The sequence below is a fragment of the Gossypium hirsutum genome, chromosome A02, assembly GCF_007990345.1.
Source record: "Gossypium hirsutum isolate 1008001.06 chromosome A02, Gossypium_hirsutum_v2.1, whole genome shotgun sequence".
Lineage (NCBI taxonomy): Eukaryota > Viridiplantae > Streptophyta > Magnoliopsida > Malvales > Malvaceae > Gossypium > Gossypium hirsutum.
Genome location: NC_053425.1, coordinates 103,244,831 through 103,253,350, shown reverse-complemented (window position 1 = coordinate 103,253,350; position 8,520 = coordinate 103,244,831). Strand labels below are relative to the sequence as shown.

The following is an 8,520-nucleotide window of genomic DNA, read 5'->3' as shown; positions in this document are numbered from 1 at the left end:
TTGGATGTCTCCAGAAATTACAAACTAGAAAAGTCAGGGTCCTGACTGACCCTTATGAACTCGCTAGCGACGAGGAAGTCAACGGTCTCCTACGAGCCCCTGGTCCTAACCCTTGACCTGATCTCTGAGACTGTGTCGATGGAGCTCTCCTAAATCCTTTAGAATCTCGAATTCTCTTGACTACTATTTGAGAAGGACTTGCAGTGTCAGAAGCCCTCTTACTCTAGATACTAAACTTGGCTGACGAGCTCATTCTCATACCTAGAACCCTTTCTATAGCTTTAACTTGTCGTACCAATTCTGAAAATACCTCGGGCGAGTCTACCGCCAAATAAGTGTGAATATCAATGTACAGCCCCTCACAGAATCTTCTCTACCTAAGACTCTCAGAAGCAACTAACTCAGGGGCAAAAAAACTCAATCGCAGAAAATCTCTCCCGTACTCATACATCGATCGATTGCCCTAGACTAGTCATGAAAATTACATCCTCAAGTCATCTATATATGCCTAACCGATGTACTTCCCTTGAAACTTATACAAGAATTGATCCCACATCGGCAGCTCTGGCTGTAAAACCATCTCGACCGTCTCCCACCAATCATATGCATCACCCTTCAACAATGAGATGATGCACTCTAAGTAACCCTCAGAGGTAAAATGGAACGACTTCAAATTCCTCAGTGTGTACTGAAATGCTAAGGCGCTACATCAGGTTACCAGAGCAACCCAACAAAATTTTCAAATAATTTAAAACATTGAAATACATTTTATATAAAAGAAAATACCATACATAGTTATACTAAAAATAGTAATAAAAGTAGTTATACAAAATATGTGGAGTTCCAATATCATCGTATATCAAAATAGTCAAAATAACAAAAAGGATAAATGAGTTATAGACTTACAAAAATAAAATACAAGTAATGCTTTAAGAATACAATGCCCACTAATAGATAAGGTATTGTACTTTGAATTCGTAATGCTAGAAGTCTCTCGTCGATGATGTTCCTCAGCTGAACATGAAGATAATTTGAAGGCTGAGCTTTACAGGTTCAGTGGTACACAACAAATCAACCATATTTCAAGCAATTCATAAATATAAGCATGCAAATCAAATGTATACATAGAAACATGACATGAGTATCTAATAATTAAATCATGAGTCATTAAATCTAAATAACCAAATCACTTACATATCAAACTTGTCAAACTTGTTAGATTGCACATACTGTTCAAATAATCGGGTATCCGGATAGTCCTGTACCACTCATGGACGCTATTCAAATAATCTCAGGTGTCCATAGGATTATCTCGAGTGCCATTCATGTCCGCTAGTTAGGTTAGAGCCCGAAGGCTGAGCACAAACAAAGCATTAAACATATAATCACAAAAATACAACCATGAAATTCGAACCTGATACTCATTTCAACTTGCTTATCATTCCAGCTAAAATATTAACTAATGAGATGTGACAGTCTACTACCTTGGCATTCTGGCCTTTTCTCATTCAAAAATTAATAACTCTTAATAGATAACTCTAAATTGAGCACTGTTTGTTTTAAACAAAACTAGGCTTCTGTACGGTTTGTACAGGCCCAAATCTACCCGGGCCCATATGAAAACACAAACAGAAAATAGAAACCAAAAAATAAATAAAATTCCATCAGTCCATTACAAGTCCAATACAAATTCTAAACTAAGTCTAACCCAATTAACCCAAGTAGCCCAAAATACCCCTGGCCCAAACGGCTTAAAACTTAAACAAGCTTCAGCCGAAGGGCGAAAACCCTAGCTGCTAGGCGTCGTAACCCCTCGTCCTCGTCTCCAGCACAACGCCGTACAACCACCGAGCTTCGTACCTTCGTACCTGCGCACAGATGCAAAAAGGACAGCACAGCAAAGAGAAAAACAACAACAAATAAATTCTTTGTATTTTTCCTTTTTTATTTTTGGCTATAAAGCCATAAACATTCTCATTATATGGGGACGCACACTGAAATATACTTATTGAATACAACAAAATCGAATTAAAAATTATTGGAAAGGTGATTCTCGATCCTTTTTTTATGTGTGTGTTTCTTTCTTTTGATTTTGCATGTGGCTCGAATATAAGAAAATAAAAGAAGAGAAGTGTTTACTGTCGTAAATGGGCCATCGGGATTCTTGTCTCCCTCGCTGAAATCGAAGTTTGGGATGAGATTACTAAGGGCTGAAATCGATAGGTCTTGAGTTAAGACTCTAGTCGAAGTGCGCGCATGTTAATCTCCATCGAATCGCAGTGGTGGCGGTTGATTTGCTCAAGTTTTGGGATTAGCCGAATGGTGGTAATGGCTTTTAGGGTTCTTTTTACTCTGATTTCTTTAGAAAGGGAAAGAAAATGTGGCTGCATTTGAAGAAAATGGAAAAAGGGTTTTAAAACCTTTGTTTAAAACGACGCCGTCCAAAAGGGGAAGGATCCGCGGGTTGACCCGATAGGTAGGACGGATCCGCGTTTCTTTATTTGAAAGGGTTAATTGCGCACTAGGTCCTTCCCCTTTGCGCGGTCGTTCAATCACATATTGTTTGTTTTATTTAGTTTTTTAATTTAGCCCTGTAATTAGTGCTTATTTGCGATTGGGTCCACGCCTCAACGAGGTGTTTTGGGATCTGTAATATTTCTAGTTTAGGTCCAAATGCGTTCGCGCGTATTGCGCGCCTGTCCTTATTTTGGTTTCTTTTATTTATAAATTATCCCTTTCATTTTTAAGTTTATTTTTTAATATTTTTATCTACTGTATTAACTTTACTTTGTTTATTTTTTCATATTATTATTTTGAAGTTGGTTTTATCATATTATATATACAATGTCTCATTTAGATATTCTTGTGTATATTTGTACATATATTATTTTAATGGTTAAATCATTTTTTTAAAATTCATTTTTTTGTTTATAAAATCAACATTTTGAAAGTCATTATATCGTATTCTTTTAATACATTAGATGGTGTCCCATTTAAATGTTTTTATATATTTGTACATATATAGCCAAATTAATTTAATCTTGTATGCATTTCCATGTTATTTTTTTAAAAATAATTATTTTTAAATTTATATATGATTTGTAAATCTATTATGTGTATGGTTTATCTCCTAAGATTATATTTCATTATATATTTTTATTATCTTTTCATATTTTATAAATAAATTAAATTCTCCTTTGCTGCATGTAAATTGTCAATTTTTAACCAATATTCTTTAACACTTTATATACTATTTGATTTCAAAATATTGATTTTATAACACATATTTTAATATTTACGTGTATATCTCTAGTTTGTTTTTTTACAAATAGTTTTAAATTCATCAATTCAGTAATTCATATATCGTATAAATTATGGATTCATTAGATCGTCATTGTTTTAGAATTGACTTATACCACATTGGCTCCTAATTTCTATCTTGTTTTGTGTATTTTATGTTAATGGTTCCTATATTATACTATATACATTGTCGTTGCATATTATTTATTCATTGTTTTGTTTTGTTATATCAATTATTCTCCATGCATGATTGAAATTGGGTTATATTTTTGGTTAGCTATATTTAATTATGTATTTTGCTAGCCGATTAAATAAGGCCATATTTCCTACATTCATAGAGCATTGTATCTTATGTGTGTATTATGCTATGATCATCGTTTTCCTTTTGGCTTACGGAATGTTGTTTCATAATGTCCAACTCTTTAAAATTAAGTATTCATTTTGTTTCAAGTCAAATTAATACGTTTCAAGTTGGTTTTGTGATTATTCATTTAAAAATTCTTTAAAACGAAGGCAATATTCGGTGTTTGGGAATTCGGGGAATCGTGCTCTATCGTGCTGGGTTGCAATTTCCCGTTTGTTCAAAATAATTGAATATTCCTTTAGAATTTCACTCATGTTTTAAAAATTCTTTAAAATGAAGGCAATGTTCGGTGTTTGGGAATTTGGGGAATCGTGCCCTATAGTGCTGGGTTGCAATTTCTCGTTTGTTCAAAATAATCGAATATTTCTTTAGAATTTCACTCATGTTTTAAAAATTATTTAAAACGAAGGCAATGTTCGATGTTTGGGAATTCGGGGAATCGTACCCTATTGTGCCGGGTTGCAATCTCTCGTTTGTTCAAAATAACCGAATATTCCTTTAGAATTTCACTCATGTCTTCTAAATCTTAAAATAAGACAATGCTCAAAGTTTAGAAATTTAAGGAATCGTGCCCTACTGTGTTGGGTTTCGGTTTTTCGTTTGACTAAATAATCGGACATCCTTTTGTAATTTTCAACATATAAACTTTTGGAAGTCAAAATTTATCGTGTTTTCAAGGGTATAAAGGATTGTGTCCTATTGTGCTGGATGTGATGCTATATTCCTCTGAAACAAGAGAATTTTGACGACCAAATTGAGCCATTCAAATGCTTCAAAAGGAACCATATCTCAAAAATAGCTTTAAAACTCGGGCATAAGGACAGTATTTATGTAACGCCCCGTACCCGAGACCGTCGCCAAAGTCGAACACGAGGTGTTAATAGACTTAATTCATTACTTAAACAGCTCAAACAATTTATTTTTAAAATTTCTAGTCAAGCTAGCAATCTGCGTCACAGTCGCTTAAAAATTCATATCTCGAGTTCCGAAACTCGAAATCCAATTCCGTAAATTTTCCCTGAAACTAGACTCATATATCTATTTACCAATTTTTTCTAGAATTTTTGGTCAAGCCAATTAGTATAGTTTATTAGTTAAAGTCTCCCCTATTTCAGGGTTCGACTACTCTGACCTCTGTATATTACGAATCAGATATCTCTCTGTATAGAATTTAAATGACTATGAAGTTTGTTTATATTAAATCTGTAAATATAAAGAATGAATTCTAATTATTTTTTTACAATTTATGATGAATTTTTAAATTCAGAACAGGGGATCCAGAAATCACTCTGGCCCTGTTTCACAAAAATTCAAATATCTCATAAATTATAATTCATATACCTGTTTTTTTTCAATCCATATGAAAATAGACTCATTAAGCTTCAATTTCATAACTTACTCATCATTTAATTCCATTTCTACTATTTTTAATAATTTTTCAAATTTACATCACTGCTGCTGTCAGATTCTGTTTTATGGCAAATTTCACATTACTAAGGATTTTCATGGACTAAATAGCATTTTAAACATACACAACATCAAATATGACTTAGATTGGTCATTCCAATGGCTAATCATTTACAAACCCTTTTCTTACCAAACCATAGCCATATCATAGGATCAATTACACAAAGTGAGTTTTGCCATACATGCCACATTCAAAACACACAAGCCATTTTACCAATTTAGGCCTTCGGATAGTGTGAATGAGTATTCGACCTATCTCGATTCTCAAGCCGGCTTGTCAAAAATACAATGAAAGAAAATGAGGGAGTAAGCACAAATGCTTAGTAAGTTCACATGCAAATAGCAAGTAACATAATCACACAATCCCACATAAAACATCATTTGCATAAACAACACCAAGACATTCATGTTTGATTTGTATTTAATATCTTTCTACAATTTCATCATACCAAGTTTTCAACCTGAGGGTTTAAACACATACCTGTCAAATTCTCTCATTTACCACACTTACCAACATGTCACCTTCGTTTTAGGCCTTCTTCTTATTCACGTAAGATTCACCCGTTGAACACATCGGAATATAATTCGAATACGCGGATCTCATGAACATAAGAGCCATACCCGCAGCTAGACAAACTCAATAGCCTGTGAAACTTATGTAGCCAAGCTACCATGTAACTCGCCCATAAGTGAACTCGGACTCAACTCAACGAGCTCGGGCGTTCGCATCCATAAGTGAACTCGGACTCAACTCAACGAGTTCGGATGCCTAGTTACATCTCACGAACTCGGACTCAACTCAACGAGTTCGGAACTCAAATATCCTAGTGACATGTCACTTGTATTCTAATCTATTCCCAAGGTTCAAACAGGCGTTTTCCTCGATCACACATCTTTGCCGTCTTCCACGGAATATCAAAATCGATACTTCGGTGATAGTTCATACTCATCAAGTAATTCACATAATTACATATTATTCAACAATAACCACAAAGCATAATATTTCATGATAATAATCAGCATCATATCATATAAACAACATTAAATTGCTTAAAATGACAATTATGTTACTACATTTACACATGAACTTACCTCGGTACAAAATTATTAACAATCGAGCCTATTCTTCGTAAACTTTGTTTTTCCCCCGATCGCGACTTGAATCTCGTTTCTCTTGATCTATAATGCCAAATTAATCTTATTTAATACATACATTCATCAAAACAGCATTTAATATGAACTTTGGCAAAATTACATTTTTGCCCCTAAACTTTTGCATAATTACACTTTTGCCCCTAGGCTCGGGAATTAAACTTCATCCCTTATTATTATGTTTTATGACATGCTGATCATTTTTCCCTTCTATGGCAACATCAAATTCACACTCTAACATGTACTTATGACTATTAGGTATTTTTACCGATTAAGCCCTTTTACTCGTTTTCGCTTAAAACCGAGTAGTACAAGTTGTCTAACATAATTTAAAACCTCATATTCTATCATAAAACACCAAAATACACAAATTTCACCTATGGGTATTTTTCCAAATATGAACCCTAGGTTGAATTATTGCTAGCATAAGCTTAATCGAGCTACCGGGATTCCAAAAACGTAAAGAACATTAAAAACGGGGCTTGGAATCACTTACTATGGAGCTTGAAAGGTTGAAACAAACCCTAACTATGGAGAACCCTTGAAATTTCGGCCTAATGAAGAAGATGGACAAAAATTGGCTTTTAATTTTGTTTTTAATTCATTTTAATAACTAAATGACCAAAATGCCCTTACTACTAAACTTTCCAAAAATTCCATCCATGTCCAATTTTTGTCCATAGACTTAGAAATTGGTCAAATTTCTATTTAAGACCTCCTCATTAATATTCCAAAACAATTTCATACTAAAAACTCCTAGAATGCAAGTTTTGCAAATTATTCGATTGAGTCCCTAATTTCAATTTAAGCACTTTAGGCATAGGATTTCATCACGAAATTTTTACACAATCATGGAATCATATCATAAACATCAAAATAATTATAAAATAATTATTTCTATCTCAGATTTGTGGTCACGAAACCACTATTCTGATTAGGCCCTAATTCGGGATATTACAACTCTCCCCCCTTTAAGGATTTTCGTCCTCGAAAATCTTACCGGTAAACAGGTGTGGGTATTGGTTTCTCATAGTTTCTTCAGGTTCATATGTAGTCTCTTCTACCCTGTGCTTTTGCCACAATACTTTCACAAGAGCGACACTTTTATTTCTTAGTTGTTTGACTTCTCGAGCTAAAATCTTAATTGGTTCTTTTTCGTAAGTCATATCCAGTCGTAGTTCAATTTCTGTCGGTGAAATTATATATGAAGGATCTGAACGATACCGATGTAACATAAATACGTGGAACACATCATGAATCTTTTCTAATTCAGGTGGTAATGCTAGCCGATATGCTACCGGTCCAACTTTTTCAATTATTTCATACGGTCCAATAAAACGCGGACTTAACTTGCCCTTCCGTCCAAATCTAAGGACTTTCTTCCATGGAGACACTTTCAAAAATACCTTATCACCAACTTGAAACTCGATTTCCCTTCGTTTCAAATCTGCATAAGATTTATGTCTATCTGAAGCAGCTTTCAAACAATCTCGAATCACTTTCACCTTTTCTTCGGTTTCTTTTATTAGATCAACTCCATAAATTTGATTTTCCTCGTGTTCAATCCAATACAATGGCATCCGACATTTACGACCATACAATGCTTCATAAGGTGCCATCTTCAAACTCGTCTGATAACTATTATTATAAGCAAATTCTACCAACGGTAAGTACCTTTCCCAACTACCTTGAAATTTCAATACGCAACATCTGAGCATGTCTTCAAGAATCTGAATTACTCTCTCTGATTGTCCATCAGTTTGTGGATGAAAGGCAGTGCTAAAATTTAACTTTGTACCTAATGCCTCTTGTAACTTTTGCCAAAACCGTGAAGTAAATCTCGGATCTCTATCCGAAATGATTGACAAAGGTATTCCATGAAGTCTAACAATGTCACGGATATACAATTCAGCCAACTTATTAAGAGAATAATCCATACGTACTGGAATAAAATGAGCCGATTTAGTCAGTCTGTCAACTATTACCCAGATGGCATTTTTCTTCCCTGGAGTTAATGGCAACCCTGATATAAAATCCATAGTAATCCGATCCTATTTCCATTCAGGAACCATGATAGGCTGGAGTAATCCCGAAGGTACTTGGTGTTCAGCTTTCACTTGTTGACAAACTAAGCACTTTGATACAAACTCGAAAATATCTCTTTTCATTCCACTCCACCAGTACATTTTCTTCAAGTCATTATACATTTTCGTACTGCCCGGATGAACCGCCAAACA

At 34.3% G+C, this 8,520-nt stretch overlaps 1 long non-coding RNA gene across 1 annotated transcript; it reads right to left on the bottom strand.

The window, feature by feature from the left end:
- Positions 1-1,418: 1,418 nt before the first annotated feature.
- LOC107937223 (uncharacterized) lies at positions 1,419-2,717 on the bottom strand. The gene is made up of 2 exons (XR_001694627.2): positions 2,140-2,717; positions 1,419-1,868 (listed from the first exon to the last, which is right to left on the bottom strand). It is a non-coding gene; the product is annotated as an uncharacterized lncRNA (long non-coding RNA).
- Between the last annotated feature and the right edge of the window lie 5,803 nt (positions 2,718-8,520).